The sequence below is a fragment of the Cloeon dipterum genome, chromosome 3 (genome assembly GCF_949628265.1).
Source record: "Cloeon dipterum chromosome 3, ieCloDipt1.1, whole genome shotgun sequence".
In the NCBI taxonomy this organism is placed as follows: Eukaryota; Metazoa; Arthropoda; class Insecta; order Ephemeroptera; family Baetidae; genus Cloeon; species Cloeon dipterum.
The window spans coordinates 29,109,220-29,130,365 of NC_088788.1; positions in this window are offsets into that span (position 1 = coordinate 29,109,220).

Here is a 21,146-nt window from a genome sequence, read left to right on the forward strand (position 1 = left end):
TTTTTTTCGCGAAACAGTTGCAGTGAATTGAAATACTTGCTGATAATGACTTCGTAATTTCGTCTATGCTGCGGCGCTAATTTGCAAATGTGCAAGTTGTTAATTAGCAGACAACATACATAATGTAACGCACTGCGGCAAAGAAGAATTTAAACGGTCAGGTCAGACACAAATAAATTATATTACAACACATGTTTTATTGTAGAAATTGCTTTTATTATATGATTGAAGTCTAAGAAGTCAAAGAAAATAAAGTCTTTGAAAACAGGACTAATAAGTACGTCTTTTTTGAAATTGAATCGAAAAAATGTAGACTTTATAAAAAGCAATTATTTATTACCGCCATCTCGAAAGTTTGATATTGTTCACGGTAATTATCTTATGAAATTATTTATAGTATGTTTTATTAGTAATCTGATCTCAAATTATGGCAAACCACGATGTTGCTAAAGCTTAAAGTTAAAGTGAAGCAAATCCTCGCCTTGACGTGGGAGCCGCTCTAGCTTTATCATACACAAATTTACTCGGGGCGGCCCTTGTGGCATAAATTAGTTAATCGTGATTCCCGCATAAATAGTTCAACTATCAACACTCGCCCCATAAATTCAAAACGCGCGCACTTAAACGAGCAAAAAGGTTCAAATTTTTACGACCCGTGAGAGCATTTTTTTGCGCCACGACCGAGATTGATGCTTCACCGACAATTTTAATTATGCATCTTTACGATACATCTGATGAATTAATAATAAACAAGCACTCGATTTCGCGTTCCTTTCCCCACAGAGCATTTTTTTACCATGGAGCTACTTTTAACGGCATCATTTTGATTTTTAAAACGGGCAATTTTCCTCTTAATTCTAGTATTATTTTCTAACTATGTCTAGCTGTGTGTTATTTAGAAGACAAGTAATTATTTTACAAGGGCACAAATTTTTACTTTCCAAAGAAGTGATCTTAATATAAAGTACAAGTCTGATAAAACCAATCATTAAAAAAAATCCCGTCACACGCTTGGCTGTAATATTTAGCCATTTGGCATACCTGCTGCGCAAACCTCAGCACCCACGAGTCTGGAAGTGTCAAGAGCGATGCAAAAACGTCTCACAAATACTTATTTGGAGACTTTGCCCGACGCTCGCTTCGGCTTATTACATAATTCAAGCGCGTGTGCACGCCTAACTCCACCCTCCTGCCGCAGAGAGGAATTATAATAAATTTTTTATCCGCACGCCTCCCACGCTAATCACCTTGTCACACAGTTCCAGACCTTGGTCTGCGGTTTAACGAGTAATTGTCACACAATGTACAAAGCCGAGACAAGCTGGCATCATGACTAGCAGCTTTTCCAGCTGGAACCAGAACTCGTAGCTTTTGGTCATGGTTAAATCCTCAAGGCGCGCGCGACTATTCTGACCGTCTTAAGATGAATCACATCAAATAATTATGATTTATTTGCCCTTCTTATTATAATGTGCTACATTTATCAAAACGGCGAGGATAGGAGGAGAATTTTCAGAATTCCCAAGCAGATCAAGTGTATAGATCCTATTAGCTAATCTCCGCCAAGTCACAGCCAATTTGCCCGTTTATATTTAAGGTTCGCCCGTGTCTGTCGCACCGTTATATGCCATGATTTTCAACTTTGCACTAGAGAAGGTAGCCGAATCTTTTGCTAGCGATAATGATACGCCTTTTTAATATCCCGGCAGCCGGCACACCAAGTGTGGAGGCGCGAAAAAATGACTGCCGCAATTTGCCGGGTAATTTTTAATTCGTTGGCAGATTTAAGTCCGCAGATAATCAAGCGGCTGCTCAATTTCTCTCTCGCGCGAGGTTTATTATTACCGGTGGTCAGAGGGCTGCCGAATAATTGGCATTGCGAGAGCCGACAGGCGCAAGAAGAAAGAAGAAAGCGCGGCACTCATTAGCGCAGAGCCGGTCGAAATTGATGAGTTGATTTTATCGAGACAATTAGCAAAGGCCGGTGTCTACGAACGCGAAAGTGAGTATACACAGACGGGATCGGTTTCTGCTCCGCGGCCCAAGTGATGCCGCTCCGAAAAACCTGTCCATTGTAAATTTCGTCGTCGTATCAACCGCACAGACCATCGAGTGCCAGTCAAAAATGTTTACTGTCTCATTTAAGCGAATGTTAGTTGCAGACCTGTTTGTCGGTTGATAGAAACTAGAACAAATAACGACTGCGAGCACTTTCGTCCATCACAATTTTAATACTTGCCGTCAAGAAACCGCAAGGCCAATCACTCGGGCTTATCAGTTATGGACAACAATCATTCTTATGGAGAAAATACACTGTATCAATTTATATTATAACTTCTTGCGAGTGGAAAACCTTCAGATCAAGTGGAAATCACGCACGCAGGGCGTCAATCTCACATTTGAAAGGTCGCGATTCCACACGTACGCGCGTATGTGATGTCAGTGATGTGTGTGTACTTTGCTGCTGACACTGCATTTCACAAGCTGGCGGGGACTTCTGGACCTGACAGTAGCCGCTACTGGCTGCTGGAATTCCATTTAGTATACATAATAATAGTCGAGATCAGAAAAGATTATTGTAATCAATCAAAATAGCGTGTCACTCTGCTTGCATCTAAGAGTGAGCTGGGGCAGCAGAGGTCCGCCCGCCAGACCGACCAACAGTCCGCCCGCCTGTCCACCGAGCGTCCAGCTGAGAAATGAAAGGAAGCACTCAGGGGCAATAACTCAGTTCTTCGACTGCTGGAGCTGCTGCCTGCTTGCTCCGACGTCAACATAATTATGCCTGGCGATAAATCCGAAATGCTAATCATTCCTGCTCGCAGGTGCGGCAAATGAGAAGAATTGAGAGCTGAAATTGAATAAACCTTTAAAGGCACTCCTCGTCAGACCTCATTTGCAAAGCAAGTCTCAATAGAATTATCACCTCACGAAGACTGCAATTCTATTTAGGAGGAGATAAATTATTCAAACCGAAAATGTGTTTTTTAAGTGTGTTGGAATCTCCTATTTTGATGTCAGTTTGGCAGTCGTCCATTTATCGGCTATTAATATGCGTCAATTAATTCAGACACTTTAGCAGTGTAGAAAATTATTATTCTTCTTGTTGTAGAGCACATTATGAACACACAGTCTCGCATAACTTGTTTTAAATTATGCATAAAACACATCGACTGGCTAATAAATCCAGGAGCCAAAGATGGCAAATTAAATTTATAAGGTGTCAAGCATTACAAGCAACGGCAGTCGCAACAAGTAGCCGTTCGAGACAGAGGCAGAAATTTTCCCAGCAGCAGAAGCAGCCGAGCGGCAGCGCAGTATCAAAAAATTCACACCTCGCGAGTGCAATATTACAATTACCCATGCACACATTCTCCTGGCTGATGAATGGCGACTTTCTCTGATTTACTAGCTTCCGATAACGTCTTAATGACCAATTTTACACGTACTTTATTCCAAACACAAATCACGGCCAATGTCACACTCGTCGGCAGCAATAGCAGAATGACGCACATGTGGTGTTCAATCAGGCCTAAAACGGTGCACGTAAATAAACTTTATTTTCAAAAACACATGTCACATGTTAGAATTAACGTAAGAAGTGCCTTGCAGAAGCTTTATTTCGTCAGCAATAAATTTTATTAACATTTTAGTTGCAGATATTCGCATTAATTTTTAATTAACCTGGATTTCAAGTTTAAAAAAAATATGGTTTGAATTTGGAAATATGGTGACAAAAATTAATAATAGCGTAAGCAATATCCAACAAGTATAACTTTTATATATTTCAAACTTTTCAAGTTCTGGCAATCTGAGTGATAGTTCAGTAAGGCTTATCTTTTTGTTTTACTTACAAAAAATTAAGGGGCTGAATGATAAAAAAGCGTATATTCTTAATTTTTAATTTGGGTCTCCCTTGGGGAACAATATTGCATGGTTTTTTGACCGATCTTATCTAAGGGAACTATATGGGTAAAAAAATTAATAATGTCTTAGTGTCCATATTCTTTTTGACATCACACCATAGATTTGTCCTCAAGCTCATTCCGTGAGGTCTCTCGAATTCCCTGTGCTTTCAGCAAAGCTTCTTGCTAAACACGTCTTTCAAAGGTACATCTGATGACCCTTGGAAGACTTCCATTCTATTCGTTGCGTATTCTGACAGCGACATAAAGATTCTGATTGAACTCCGCCTCGGTGCTGCATGCATTTAGCAGCAGAACTACTTACGCGTTTAGGGCCGAGCGGGCGCGATAAGTATCGTGCGAGCATTAACTTGCAGTAAATTTCAGCGCCGATCAGACGAAACGTGATATTATATTTGCTGCTGAGTGTTTTTTTTCACTCAGTTTGGATGTTTCTCTTGATCGAGAGACAGCATGCATGCAGCAATCGTTCACTGCCTGCAGAGTAATTGGCTAATCGCTGAATAACTACCAACAACGGAACTTGCTTCCAGCAGGTTTTAAGGATGCTATGCGTGTTCCATTATAATTTGTTTCTAATTGACAATTATTGATTCTATTGCTTGCATTGAATGCACAATCAATATATGCGATCAAAATATTTCGTTTGCTATAAATTTAATAGCTTTGTTGTTTGATTGTATAATAAGAAATATTTTGAAAGGGTAAATTGAACCGGAACCCCAAAATTTCATTAATCAATTAATTGCCATATTCGTATGCACGGCAGACCTTTCACAATACTTGGTCTCTTTTGCTGCAATCATAAAAAGTTTCCTTCGCCAGAGGAAGAATCAGGTTAAATTGGTTTCTTTCGTTTAATTGCACTCAAGGTGACCGGACCGGACTTGCAATCTTTGCATCCCAAACATTTAATCGGGTTGTGATACCACATCTTTAAATTTAAACACCAAGTTAATATTCAGAAACGCTGCACTTTAATTTTCAGACATTTATTATCAATATTTCAGAGAGCAAAGAATTTTGATGCCTCCCCCGAGATAAAGCAATAATATCCCCCTTTTTTGCGACATCAGCTTTTGCAAGTCAGCTTGCGTATCTCTTCCTTTTACACACATAGTGTGTATGTGTGTGGTGTCAGGTGCGATGATGAAAAAGTGGCCGGCCCGAGGAGCTATGCGCCGCAGCGGAGATGATCGTAATTAGCCTTAGCCGGTGTAAAAAATGCACAAACACATGAATAATAAGCGTGTACGTCTGTCTGTGTATATATTCGCCTGTGATGGTGCCACCGCTGCTTGCATATATGCCGATTGTGAAAGACCTCATGCAAGTTTGAGCTGCAGCAAACCGCAATCAACTCGAGACGAATGCAAATGAAAGACATTTATGGCTGCCAACATACTTTGTGATTAGCCGACGCGCACGAGCTCTCAGACTCGAGGGATATGTTTTTATTCGCTTTTTATGTCTTTTGAAAATCAACATAATGGCGCGCACGGTATAAATACGTGCAACGCACACACTATTCCTACATTTTGTATGTGTATTTTCAAGCGTACGTCGTCTTATCAAGATGCCAGTTGCACACACAGCTATTTAAATTCACTTTACTGTAATGTGCTCGCGTCCAATTGATTTTTCTTAAAGGTGTTTTAGCCGACTTCACAACGTATCTTTCTACTCAATCTGAAAAAATATGGATTATTAATTTAAATGTACACAAAAATATCGTAATATATTTGTGTTCAGATGGATAAATAATTCCTAGAAGGCTGTAATAATTACTAAAAGATTTATTTATTACTCATTAATTTGCAATTATTTGCAACCTCTGTTGCATATATTCAAACACGAGTTTCCAAATTGTCTGCATTCCACTGTCGCTCCTCCTCCTGTGAAATACAATAGTTGACTGAGAGGAAAAGCCTGCCAAAGGCAAGGAGCAATGAATCATGAAGTGCAAATAATTAATAAAGAGCGCGCCAGCCGGACTCACGCAGCGCCAAATTTGCAACACGTCCGCAGCTCTCCTCTTTGGCTCGTAATTCTGTTGGTTTTGCCGATTTCGGCGTGAGAGGAGAAGAGAATAATCCGTTCGTCTGCGAGGCCACCCACGATTCAGCTGGCCGCCAAGTGCTCCGGCCATACCCACCGCCCGGCGCATATACGTATAAAATTCTGCTACGTTATTACTCCCAGCTGATGTACTCCCAGCGGTGCTAATTTTTTATTCAGTCACAATTCTCTCCGTAGGATGGAGATGCTGTGTGAACCCAAGCATGTTAGATTAAATGAAAAGCATGTCTCGCTGAGGAAAAAGCGGCTGCAATCAGCAGATGGGTCTCGCCGCGCGCAGGAAAACACAAAACACATGTTGTATACAGCTCGCTCTTTTTATCGCATTTCATGCTGATTGAATTTTTTGTTTTTCATGCTGCTAACCTGTCTATGATAACAGAGGAGTGGAGCTGCTATATCAGACTTGGTAATAAGTGGGGACAGTATTATAGCTATATTTTGGTTCAATTATTTAAATGAATGTGAATGAGGGATTACGCTTTCACCATTGCAATCCCATTCTCTAATTACCAGTAATTTTATTTAGCATTCTAGTTACACTTGTTTAGTAATTAAAGAAAAGATATTAGCAATCAGAATTATAGTTTGATATGTTTCCAAAATGGAAAACAATTTGTATTTGTGATATAGCCAAACAATTTGTCGTATGAATGTAAAATATTTATTTCTACTTACAAATTTGCAAATAAATCAGTGTAGATCGTTTGACTTGTTTATGCATGCACAGATATTTTGGCTTTCGCTTTCTCTCCCAACTGAAGCTAGCTCAACGCGCGCAGACATTTTTGAAGTATTTATGGCAGAGTGATATCAGATGGAAGACTCTTTCTGCCGTTGCGCGTCTGCCGCTTAATTATTTTTTCGCGTAATTTATAACCTCAGTAGTTGGCATCCTTAATAAATTTATTCAACGCCACCTACGGCAAACATGGTCAAATTTGGTAATATATTTCACTTCATTTCAGATTGGATTCTCGAGATAAATTTTAATTACTCTGCTGCATTTTTAATACGGTGCTGTGTTCAGCGAGATTAAATCTTTCGTGATACTAAATCAAACATATCATATGCCTTGTGAAGTCAAATTAATATCATTTATTTTTTGCTTTCAGGGCGTTTAATGAACTTTAATTTAAAATATTAAACATGTGATTAATTTTGAAATTTGTCCATGCTCATGCCGCTCATGCCGCTCATGCTTAGCCACGGAATTCCAACACTTTCTTTGTGAAGTTGACAAGCTTAAGAAATGTACAAGACCTCTTGCCACATTCCAATTGAATTGCGTTTTGGCAACGATTCCATATCCTGTCGCTTTCAAATATGCTTAGAGAAGATATGGCTCAATCTCTCAGTTATTGCGTCGAGTGGTAAGAGCAGCTCTTATTCTGAAGAGACTCAGGACAGCAATTTTGAACAGCGAGCGAAGGAGTGACTGCTGCGGCCGGACGAAATGATATCATTAACTTTTTCAAAGAGGCCATCAACGAGTGACAAGTGGTTCTGCTCGGCACAATTAGCCGAGAGTGAGCTCTCCAGAAGCGCTTTCTGAAGGAGAAATAAAACGCGTGTAAGTGTTCGTGAAAGCACTCTGGCGTGTAGGTGTCCATCAGACGAGACTAGCGCAGAGCGAAAAAGCAAATAAAACCGATTCTGTGTTGTTGGTCAAGCAGCAGCAGAAGCTGTTGAAACTCAAACGCTATATAGGAGCCGGTGTCCACATTTCAAAGGGGATCAGAAATTAAATTCCAGAGCTTCACATCTATTCCAGATGAAACAATTTTCACGATACCTCTCGAAATATTATGAGAGCCACCAATTTATTACTGTTGAGTTCATTTATAAATTGATTTCTTTCTCGTGGAAAAGTAAAAATAACATAAAAACATACTGTGTGAAGTAATTTGGAGAACGTTTTGCCAAATGGCCCATTTCGTTAAGCACCAACCTGACGAAACTTCCTCTCTTACTTAGAGGAGGTCGTAAACAATGTCAATGATTAGATATTTGTTTCAAAACTCGTCTCACAGCTCTTTGAATCCACTTTAATCCGGAGTAGAGCCTTTTAATTTATCACTTACACGTCGTTTATTTTTGGGTGCGGTTTTTTCCTCTCTCAAGACTGGTGGGTGTGATTTTTTTCTCTGCTCGCTGGGTCGGTTTTTCTGCCCCGCGGAGCTATTTCAAATTAGAATAATACAATGCAAAGCGTGGTGTGGGCCAGCTACTGCATTCTCTCCTTTCGAGTCCAATAATAAATTGTGCTGCCTAATTAATTGGCCAACTGTTTTTTTATCTGATTTATTTAAATTTATTTCTGACCAGCCCGCGTCAAATAAATATTCGGGTGAGGTGAATGAGTGAGTGAGTCTGGCGCACGCTGATCGTGTCGCTGATCTTTCGACTTTTCGATTCGAGAAAGCGCGCCTTGCACCGCAGGAATTCCTCATCACGCCGCCACCTCAGCCCGGCACCACGCCCAGAATTCAGATTTGAATTCAGCATAAAATAGCGGCATGAATTCTACACACGCTATATATGCCTAAAAAAGGAAATAACCAGAAAAGGAAATAATATTTCGCATTGTGACATTTTTATCGATTTGTTAATTTAGAAAAATGTATGCCATATAGGAAACTTTTAAATTAAAAATAAGACTAAAGTAATCCTTGGACAGTTTGAAGTATTTTTTGTACTTTAAAATTATCACGGGGTCAGCAAGATTGGCTACTAGTAGTCTAACAGAATTTAGAGCTGGCTGTAGCTATAGTTTATGAATTAAACTATTATTAAAAAGAAATACTATTTCTTGCCTCAAAATCTAAGAAAAAATATAGGAAGTAAAAATAGCAACAGAGATTTTTTTAATTTCATAATACTTATTGAGTACCAACGGATAATTTTTACTTATTTTATATTTTCTTAATGAATAATGCGTTTAAAAATAGCTCTTGGTTAATTTCATATCTTCCTTTTTCAGTGGCTTGCGACAATTTTGTTAGAGCATCACAATTTGACGAAGGCGCCTGCTGAAATCGAATGTATGCTCCACGCACATCACCTACACTCTGGTGGTTGCCTAAGCAACAGGTGGGGGAACGCAGTCGTTGAACTGTGAACTAGGATATCAACTTGAAAAGGCAGTCATGAGCATGAAGCGCATTAATTTATCTAATTTATTCCAGGAAAAAACTTTCATATTTTATAAAAGAAAACTTATTCTGATAGCTTGAGACACAGCTTCAATTGCAACTTTTGAGGAAAAAGTTACCAAAAATAGACTTTGAGCGTGGATGAGTTGCGGCTTGTTGGCGTCGCCGACAGCGGGCCTCTCTTCTTTAGCGCTCTCACGATGAATAAAATCACACAGCGGACGCTGCATGTGTGTCGAATTAAATCAAGAAATCGGGCACGGCGAATAAATAAACAAATGGAGGCGAATAAGGCAGCGAGCCAAGCGCGATTGAATAGCCGGCCGCGACGAGTGAAAGGGTTCGTTGAAAAGGGCGAGCGAGCGAGCGCGCGCGCACAGTCGGGCGGTTTTTGTGGTTAGCCTGCTTTTTATGAGTGCGTTGAGCAGCTCCTTGAGTGCGTTTATAAACGAATTTTATCACGCTGGGAACGCCGAGGGAGCCGCCGCACTGTCAGTCGGTGCGTTGTGCTTCTCATTAGAGACTGCGGTACGAGAGGAGCGGTAGGGCACACACGCGATTTCTATCTCACCGCTTGTGAATAGCCGCCTTGTCGATACTGTAAACACTAGAACTCAGTACTATTCACACGCAAGGTTCCTTGGGGATTTAAGTGAAAATACTACTATATCATGAACAATCCATGTGGAATTGTTTCGTATTCCTGAAACCTCCCGAAAAATGACGGACGCTTTATCGCTCAGAGTGCAGCATGTCGTCATGTCATCTAATGAAATATTTTGTGATTTATTTTAAAATATAATACTTAACAACTTCCTTTAAAATCATTTTTCACGGTTTAAATGTGTTTAATTCGACATGCTTGTGTGCAACAATATTTCCGCAAAATGTATTTCATATTAATTAAACGTTTTGTTCAAAAGTATTGCAAAAATTATTTTATTATTTGGCCCCTTATATGTGCCGTGAACACGTAATTCATTTCAATATGGAAATAAATTAAATAATTCAAGTGGACTTGTCCCATTTTGTTTTGAAACAGAATAAAAATTTGTATTAATTTAATCCCGTTGTCTCGTGCTAAACAGCAGTAGTTGTTTCTGTCTCAGAGCTCTTAATTATTTTGCTAATAATATATGGACAACAAGCAAATTGAGCAATAAGTGGAATTTAAGAAATATCAGGTGCAACATTTCTATTGAGAAAAAATCTTATATAAATTAAACAGTAAAAAATGACCTGTTCAAATAAATTTCCTATTTTAATTAAAATTTAGGACAAACTAAAAAAATGCTGAAAACCAATTAAAAAACATTCAATCATCTATGTAAAAAATCTTGAATTGGGCTGAGCACTTTAGAAAAGAACCCGGACCCACACACCAAATGCGTGCCCGTTATCCTCTTTTTGATATTTTATTGTTACGTGTGTGTGAGTGGCTATTTATTAGCGTGCTCCCATTTCACCGTGGCTGCGCGTGGTGCTTCGGGGTAGGTGATTACTAAGAGTCTTGGCAAAAAAGAAGTTGAGTGACCAGCGCACCAATAAAAATGATAAATTGCGGATCGCCGGCAACATCAATCATAAGCGAGCGCCGCCGGGACACCGCTCACTGCCTCTTCTATATACTTATGTACAAGTACTAGAGCATAGCAGAAAACAGACAGCGGGGAGGGTCTCAAATTAACAAGTTTCTAAGTGGCGGACGGCCGAGCAAGTTAACAAAAGTTAACACCAGGGTTGGTTATTAAATTGCTTTTTAAATACATGCAACGGAAACTGAAATTTAACAGGTTTTAATATTGACTTATTGTTTGGTGAAGATAAAAAAATGTAACTCTAGACCTGTTTCAATGCTGTTTAACTGTGCCAATTTGAAGAAAGGCATAATATGGACTACAATTTAAGATAAAAAAAAACGTTTGCAACTGCCTTTAAGAGGAGAAAGAAACACAAATTTTCACTTATTTTCTTCAAAATTATAAATTGATTTCCTTGAGCATATTTTGGTTTTGTCAGCCTGTGTTGTAAAAATTTAATTGTTAATGATGGAACTGATCGATGCGTCTTGATGGTCTTGATATTGCGAATGCTAATTAACATATTTTTATTACATCAATATAATTTTTTTAAAGTTTGTCAAGTAAAAGTACCATATTATATACACCGCAGAGCCACCTTTTATCAACATGTGTTGGCCCGCAGCACGCGTTGCCCCTTTCTCTCTCTCTCTCTCTCTCTCTCTCTCTCTCTCTCTCTCTCTCTCAACGTATGAAAAGTTCCTCTGGCAGGAGTATTTATTTTTTGTCCATGCGCGTCCACCCACCCAAACACAAATAAAAAGACTTAAGTGCGCGTAGTAGTAGGAGTTGATGGCTTTTTTAATGTCTCGCAGCTGAAACGGCCGCCAACGAAATTCCCTCGCATGATAATTAACCTATTCTCGGTGGCCCAGCTCGCTAGTTGAAAGAGAGAAGAGTCTTTGTTTGAAGGTGCAGATAAAGACAAACACACAGAGTCAAACCAACCGACGACACCCTCGCATTGTTTGCCTGGGCGAAGAAGAAAAAACGAGCACGACTTTGAGCGAGGGAGTTTTCGTTTGCTTTCGTTAGTTAGTGCCCCGCTAATTATTTTCTGAGCTGACGAGTGCTTTTTAATTTCGACTTGTGACTCCCGAAATACGAATTAAAGCGCGTGTTGCGAATTCCTGCTCGCACCGGTAGTAAAACACACGCCTGCTGGCACAACACACGCAAGCAATCAGTTTTTATTTTAATTGTTGCTAGGCGAACTCTTTGATTCCCAGCTCAACTGACGCCGTGCAACTGTGGACAGATGTGTCAAGCTGAAGACCCGGAATTCCCCGATTGATCATCTGCAAAATTAGTCAAGGACTGGAGTTTGTCGTATAGTTTAGAAGACTCAAGTTTTTTGAAGAAACTATAAAAATGTTTGCATTAACAACAGCTCGTATATTTAAATTAAATATTTTCATATAATATTAGAAAACGTGATGGCATTGATTAGTTTCAAACACGAATATATTTACACAGTTAATTTTCATGGTAAATGATGCATCAACTAAACAATAACTAAGATCGATTAGGGCACAGATCGTCGCTCAGCACCGCGCCTGAACAAACACGCAAAGGCCTGCTCCTAAAATCCTTCGCGCAGCGCCTAATTTCACAAAAAGTGGCGTTTTTCTTCTCATCTGCGTGGTACACAGCAGCGAGAGGAGGTTAATTGTATGCATACGCAGCAGGCAGGCTGACTAGCCAGTGTTTGAAGAGAGAAGCAGAGAAATATTTCTCGCCCCCGCACAGCCTGGCAGACACTTGAAGTGATGGATGAGAATTTGTGCGCCAGCCAGGGACACACACACGCATCCCCCCATATAAATAGAGCCGTCACTTTTCCTCGGCCGGCCGGTGACACCACTCAAGATAAAAAAGTCAGACGCGGGTACCTTGGAAAATCAGACGCGCTGCGCGGTGAATGTTGAGAAAAACGTGTCCGTCCAGTTGACCGACAAATAATGACAACTTTTATTCACTTAGCATTTTCCATCCATCAGCAGTAACCCAAAACGCGCTTCTTAAGAGTTTCTATTTCGGGCCGCACGCTGGCGGACACCCACACCGCGTCGCAATTTGCAAAGTGCCGGGGTGGAGAGCAAAAACGGATCTAATCCCGCTGCGCTGCGCCCCTTGCTCTCGCTCTCTGGCTCGCTGACCGAGTGAAAGAGACGCCGCTGCCGCCACCGCGTGTTGTCCGTCAACCGTCCAGCGGATCACGTTGATCAAAAGGCCTGAGGGTAAATAAAGAACGCACCCACAATTTTCGGAACTAATTCATCTCTGATGATGACTTGATTGGACAAACGCTTCACTAAATAATCATACATATTTTCTCGTGGGTGTATATTTTAATTAGGCGTAACAATAAAAAAATGTATCACCATTGCAGATTTTAACGAGGTCGTTAACCAATTTCCAAGAACAAAATGTATTTTACACGCTGACGATATTCTACTAACCGAGGATCTTAGCATCATTAACGGTCTTATTAATATAATAAACGAATCTCTTGAAACTCGTGGACTTAACTAGAATATAAATGCGAAATTGTTCAGTTTAGAAAAAGTGGTTCTGCGCGTATCAGTAAGGAGGAGAAATTATTGGGATACTTTTCAATATGTAAGAATAATAAATTTAAATTTCCGCCATACTTAAATTATTTAGGCGAGACCTTCCAAGACTCGGGAACGTGTTTTTAAAAACATATCGCGAATAGAGTTGGGGCGTCGATTTTTGCTACTGCTAAACTTAGAAAATTTGTCAAATGCACAGCTACAAAATTATTCAATTTGGCTATCTCACCAATTACTGCATAGGGCATCGGAGCGCTGTGGCAATATTTAACTCTATAAGACTCAGGCCTTCTTTGAGAGTGTTGAATTTAAGTTTTTCAAAAAAGGGAAAACTATTGTCGATAACAGAATGAAGTCTCGTTTTGAATACAAACTAGTTCCAATTGATTACTTTGTATACGAACTAAAAACTAGATTTTCACTCCTCATCACAGATGCCTAAAGTAAATTTTGAAGTCATATGAACTTAAAAGCAGTAATGTGTTTTAAATTTTCTGTAGGAACATGGAAACAAGCAAATTTCTAAGACAGATATGAGTTAACCCGACTTACTTTTCACGCTTCCCATTTTTCACTTTGTTTCTATTTTGAATCATTCCCAACTTTTGTATGCAAACTTTGCAAAAGTATAATTTTTTCGAAAGCAATTTGGGCTCACTTCGGCTTTGTCCGCAAGGGCAGGGTCTTAGTAACGTGTTTTCCTGAAGTGTCGCCCTTTCTCACATGATTTCTATCTGTATTTGACTTGTGATAACATTAATGTATTATGACAAAGTGTGAGAATAAATAATAATAATAAAAGCAAAAACTATCTTTCAAGAATGCAGCAATGTCTAAGAAGCAATGATGAGTTTTTCTGCAATAATTAAAAATCCTAATTCAAATCAAGTAAACTTGATACATATCCAGTTAACTCCGCTCAGGGAAGGGAAAGTGTCGTTCATAAATTCGCTTTTTTTAGAAATTCCCTCGTAAATTAAACTTGTTAGGACTGATTTCAGATGAAAAATGTATTTAATCGGCAGTAACATTGCATTTTTATTACCCCTGAACGTGTGTGCGTTTGCCAGAGTCTCAAAGCGAGAGAGAAAATGAGAACAAAGCTCGGCCCACAGCGTAATGCTATCAGATGTCTAAGCCTCGAACCCGTATTTTCAGTGGACGCACTCACAAATTACGTGAAAACTCGGAGCACGGATCATAAATTGGTGGCAACAGGCTCCAGTGGCGAGAGTGACAACAAGATCATAACTCGTTGTCCAAAAGTTATCTGCGCGCAGTTTGCTCGGCACAATATTGCTTCGCGGCGGCGCGAGATAACATCAGCGCACGCAGTTTCACTCGTAAAAATAAAATAAAACCAACAGATTACTAACTGCGAACACGCGAAATTTAAATAATCGCATTGTCGCCCAGGAAGTTTGAGGTGCACCGATTCCGCGCAATTAGGCCTGCGCTTGCGGCTCGCTTGAAAAGTTTTCTCTCATTTCTTATCGTCCGACGATATCTTTATTGCTGCAAATGGCCTTGCTAAAGCGTGCCCTAATAATATTCCATCATCTCAGCATTATTAAAAGCAGCTGCTACCACGGCTTTCTCGCTCTTGCGGTTGTAATTTTAAATTTTGTCTCGGAATTTTTAACCGAAAACGATGCTGGTGGAAACGAAGCGTGCCACCGTGGCTGCCGGTAATTAAGTGCCCGCGCCGGTGAAATTTTGATATAATACACCATCTCTATATAGGCTGGTGGGTCGCGGGGCGGGCGGACACATTTTAGACGGGCTTAGGGGAAAATGCACCTGCACCAGAGGAAATGAATGGGGTCGAAGGAGTTTTGATTACCCTCCTTTGAAAATTCCGCCCTGACGATAAACTGTAAAAGGCTTTTACGATCCTCTGGACAGACGCCTGCTCGTAAAACGAAAAATGTCTGGAGAAGCTGTTTTTCTGATTAAATTAAAAAAATATTAGCAGAGTTAGCGCACTCAAATGATGTCAAACTCACATCCAGGCTTACTTGAATAATACACTAAATCCTTGTGTTTTTTTTTTAATTTTTTTCTAATTTCAAATTGAATTACTGTCACTATAGCAATGAGTACCTCGTATCTCAAGTAAGCAGGTAAGTGAGACCACGTGCTCTTCAGTCAGTCAATATGTTGGCACGCGCTCAGCAGAAGAGTCAAAAGCCAAGCTCTCGCATCATCAAACGTGCGAAATTGCTTCGACGTGGGTGAGATGAGGTTCGTCTATTAGTAGACACAAACACGCCGCCACTTTTCTTCTCTCCGCGCTTAGCCACTCTTTGCTCGATTTAACGGCAAACACTTAACTCGTCTAATTCGAGCGGCAACACAATGGACCAAACTTATGAGCGAAACATCGGCGAAATGGAAGAAATTGAGAAGCTAAACGTCCCTGTGCCGAGTTGATTCTCACGTATTTTCACTGTTCCAAAATTCAAGGAATTCACCAATTAAGGTGGCGAGAATTCCCACTTGACGTGTGTTTGTAAACGGCCGAAGGAAATAAATTGAGGAGATAGAAGTGCATTTGACATCTCGGCGTGTTTGTTAGCTGGTGACTTCCGTGACTCCTGCCTGCCTCTGACTCTGCTAGCAGGCGTCTCGAGGATGGAAGCGCGTGATTTGTTGCCTAATTAGAGAGAAAAAGTATCTTGTTCTTATCATCTGCCTTAGATTAACGACCCATTCCATTAGGAGATCTGGAAATTATGCGAGCTGCCCTGTGACATCATCAGTCGTCGGAAAGATATAAAGTTTAGTAAAAGGTCTATTTGCTACCAACATCCACGTGCTCGCAAATTACAAGTGAACGAAACGCAGATGGCAGGTGTATTCAAGATGAAATCAGAAAATCTTAAAACTTAAATTTATTTCGAATTCAATTACTATTTTTTCAATTCAATTAGTCACAAGAAATTTAAGAAAATGTAATGAATAACAGTTTTTAGCTTTCAAATATAATACACTGAACTATAAGAGTACACATTAAAACCAACAGCACCAAAAGACATTGTTTGCATTTAATACAGAATGTTTATTTTTAAATTGTTCTCGGGCATAAACACCGCCCTCTATTCTAAGCTGGTGCTCCGAAAAATTCAAATATTCAAGAGTTGCTTGTTTTGCATACAATGAAACACACAGTGAGGAGAGAGATACGAGTTCATGTTAGATCATCTTGAGTGGGACTCTCTAATTAAAGGACAAAAATATTTTCAGAATTTCCCCGAGCAGCATCAGACAAAGCAGCAGCAGCAGCAGGAGCAGACGCCGCGAGTGCAGGAGGCGCGCACAAAAACAAAGGAAATTCTTGCTTTTCTTCTTAAAAGTCAATTAAAAATACAGAGGCATGAGATAAGTGGTGGCCGGCCGGCCGTGCTCAAAGGGGGAACCCGCCGAGAGTGCGTTGGCGGAGGAATACAAAAGGATTGCTCTCGGAACGTCGCGCGCGCTCGCGAAGAATGAGCACATTACTTATCGGCGGCGAATAATAGCCGCATACCTCTCGATAATGCGAAAAACACTTTTGGACACTGCTCCTGCGGATTCCACGCGCGGCTCCCTCCATTTTTCAGTAATTTGAATGCTTCTGGCACACATGAAAGGATTAAATAAAATTTCGAGCAGCTGCGGCAAAAATCTGTTTGCGTCACTAATTTTCTTGGAAGATGAACAAAAGTGACAGGCAGAATCGGCGTTTGTTAAAAAATATCTTATTTTATTTGCATGCTCTATTTTGTGTCCAGTAAAGATGAAATGTCTAGAATTTAATTGAAATTTTATAATATGTGAACTTGTGCATTTAATATGCATTATTTTTTACTATCAATTGAAATGCGATGAATAAATTTGATGGTAAATAATTTCGTAGATAGAATATATACAATAATGTTGATACATATTTAAGGTTAACTAAAATTGCAAAAGAAAATGTTCAAAACGGTCGATGGTGCACTTTCATGATAATGAGATTTCTGTGCGCCATTATAATCACGTGATTGTTTTGATCAACGCTCCAGTTTAAAAGAGGCGGCTCGCCTACGAAAATAAACACTCGCTTTGCGGGAGGGTATTATATAAAAGCAAAAGCTGGTTGCTGCCGAGGCTGCAGAGTTTGCTGTGTCTAGCGCAACTGAAATATTTATTATTTTGCATTCCGCGGGTGCAGAATGGGCGCCGAGGACTGCGGACGTCATATCTCTCACCTGGATTTATAATTCTAGCTGTGTCAACAGATCAACAGACGTTGAAATTGAGAGGGTGGTGGATTTTAAGCGTTGCATGCACCACAGAGAGATTTTTGAAGAAATGAACACTCACAATTTTTCTTCAAGTGTTGCCAAATATAATGCATTCAAAACATCTTAAGTTCCCCAAAGTAAAAGATTAAGAAAAGCTGATTAATTAATATTTTAACTTCTGTTAAACATTCCTCCAAATTTTCCTATGTCTCGAATATGAAGTATCATTTAGTTAAATGTCTATGATCATGCGGAAGATATTTTTTTTAACTTCTTTTGTAAGAAAATCCAAATCATCAGATAATGGGATCAGTTAATTTAAAAACCTTATGTGTCTAGCTATAAGGTGCTGAAGCAGAGATTTAATTGTTATGCTAAAATTATTTAATATTTCGTCCTGTTAATTCTTGCCGTTTCTGTTCCACGACCCGCTGTGTCTGTCTTTGCAGAAGACGCCGCCGCTCCGCGGCTCGGTTTCGCACTTAATTTAGCGCACGCAGCAAGTAATCGCGCAATAAAAATAATAAGACTGATAATAAACATTGCACTTGAGCTTAAATCTAGTCGCGTCGTGGCCACTTTAATGGTCGTGGTAAATTTAGTGTGATGGCTTTATTCTCCGGTGCGCTTAATTTTATTGTGCGCCCCGCATCAAAAGAATCAAGCGTCAAAATTATGAGTCGACCAAATGAAATTAGCCGCTTGTGTAATTTAGAGGATTATAATAAATTTCATCCCGCGGACGCTGCTCGACACGGTGTAGATAACTCGAAAGCTTGTTTTCCGTCCGTTCGGTGGCAGTAGAGCACACACTTTGATTTCCATTCCGGTCTATAAACTGAAAAAAAATCATAAAATGCCTGCAACTCATGCTTTAATTAAAACAACTATTTAAAATAATGCATGGTTATAATTTCAGATCTATTAGATAGGAAAAACTCTCATTCAAAGATTTTCTTCAGCTAATTTTAGCAAAAAAAAAATAACCATGAATTTCAAGATGGTTTTAAATAAAAATTTACAAAGGGCAAAAAAATTAGACAATGTTCTGACATTTAAGTTGAGTACTTTAAAAAAATTAAAAACCATATTAGAATTTTAATTTTAATTTTTTTTATATAAATATTAGAAATGTACTTAAAATCAAACCGCACTCATCAGTTGTTAAAACATCAAATTGTGAACTGTGCATTGCCAGCAAAAACGTAAGATAGGTTGAGTCAGCTACTATTCCTCAAATTCTCTGTTGTCCCTTTTCTGTTCTTGCGGCCTTTGTTTCAAAGCAGAAATCATTGAGATAATTGCGTTAGTTGGTGCCTCGCGCGCCGCGTTCTTTGCTTGATGTGGGCGCGATCCGATGGAATTATTCTAATTTGGCAGCCGGCCACGGACGCACCAGCAACAATAATAAAAGTGAATCGGCCCGCGCGGGTAAGACTGGAATAAATTATCTTTTAGAGAGAGACGCACACAAACGCTTTGTGATGTTTTGCCACAAATTAATTGCCTCGTGTCGTTTGAAATTCAAAACTCGTCGGCCCCCGCGCGACTCAGAAGCGTCATCAAAAGAATCTTTTTGCTCGCAAATGAAAAGCAGAGCAGCCTGGATAACAAATCGAGCGTTGAATGTTTTAGATCAGACGGAAATTTAGCGTAATTTGCAGCGTGAATTAAGAAGACGATAGTTTTATTTAGGCTTCTGGAAAGTACACTCAGTGCATTTCTTCTTCACTGTAATAATAGTCTGAGAATAAGCTATTTTATTTTAAATATTGAGTTTTATCATCTCACAATAATTTCATAACTCTACTTTTACTTAAGTGCACATCTATAGATTCAAATGATTTAATTTTTTATACAAACCAAATCTATCCTTTAAATAATCCAAAAAGAAAAAAGCCAAAAATGATTTTAATTAAAACGAATTGCAAATTTTCTTGAGAGACGTTTTAGGTTAAACTAGCGGCCGGCTCTTTTATGTATTTTGCTTGTGCTTATTCCAGTTAGTAGGAACCGGTTTGTGAGCGAGCGGGTGGACACTTTTTACTTCCAAGATGCTGTCAGATATCATTTGAATTCAACAGCACATTAAATCGTATAACTTATTCAAAAATCCGAGGCAGGCTGCCTTTTTGCCGCTGCCGTCTTGGGCCCAAATTTAATCCTCCTCTGCTGATGCACTTCAAAATCTATTCCACTTATCGTCAATCAGATCTGAAAACACACAAAAGCGGCACTTCTATGAAAAAATCCAAGCCCCATGAGCCGCGGAGAATCATTTCATCCAGCTTTCGATTAAGATTCTATTATGCTCGCGGGGTCCATCGGCGGTATTTGGAGCAAAGGCCTTGCGCATGACGTTGATGAGATTCAACTTGTGAAAATTAATCCCACATTTAAGTGCTCGCAGGCACACATATCTGCCTTTTTATTGGCACTAATTGCGACGTTACTCCCGTCTTGATGACATGCAAATCAACCGCAAAAAGCAGCGAGGTTATGAATTCACTCTACAAGTCTAGGCTCAGCGTTGCATGAAATGTGCCCGCAATTATTACTGCTGCTGGATTGATCTGGCAGTCAGAGGAAGGCAAGTGGCGGTTTTCGTTATTGATGTGGTGAGCTGATCATTCAGAAAGCTGTCACACAATGGAATTCTTTGTAATTGCTTTTAATCAGCGTATTTAATTACTATGAGGTGGCATATATAGAGAAGGAAACATGGTCACGCTCTGAAAACATCTTAAAAATACTAACAATAGAAAATTAGGCTTAAATATATATTCAAAGAACTTATAGAATTATATATAAAACAATTTATGGTAAGATCAATTTCGCTCATTATACCAGAGCCTATACATTCAATTTTAGAAAATTCCTATGTAGTTCACAAAATGATTTATTATCCATGAATATTTAACGTATAATTGAATAAACAACAACGTATATTGAGAAGCTTTAAAGTAACGACCCTTAATTAATTAAACCCAACTGACTGGTCATTTGCAGCTAGTCAAATAACAGGTGCCTGATTGAAGACTCAATTGAGACGATAGTTTTTCACCTGCCATTGACCAATGAGAAAACAGACAAGTAGACCGGACAAGGAAGAGTGAGATGCAATATGTATAAAGTCGTTTAGCTGCTGCCTGCACATATATTGATTTGTTATGCACCTCTTCTCACTCGATATGCGTATATGAAACCTTGTACAGACAACAAACAATCGAGTCCAAGATGCAACGGTGGCTGAGAAATAAAAAGCATCCTCTCGTGAATAATAAATTTATATTCCTCATACACCTGCCATTCTTCAGAGCGGCGCTTGACTGTCAATATAATTGATTTCAGGCTTTGAGGGCTCCCTTCAGCACTCGCGGCCAGAGATGATTTTTCAAGATAAACGTGCCGCCGCGGCTCACCTCTTTCGACCACTCATGCTCGCCGACGGATGCACGGTCCACTTTCGAATAAGTGCTGGTCATTTGTTCTCTATACGTCACACAATCATAAGTGCGGGTGATTGTTTGGGTTTGTACTCTTAATGAAGTTCGGTTCCACC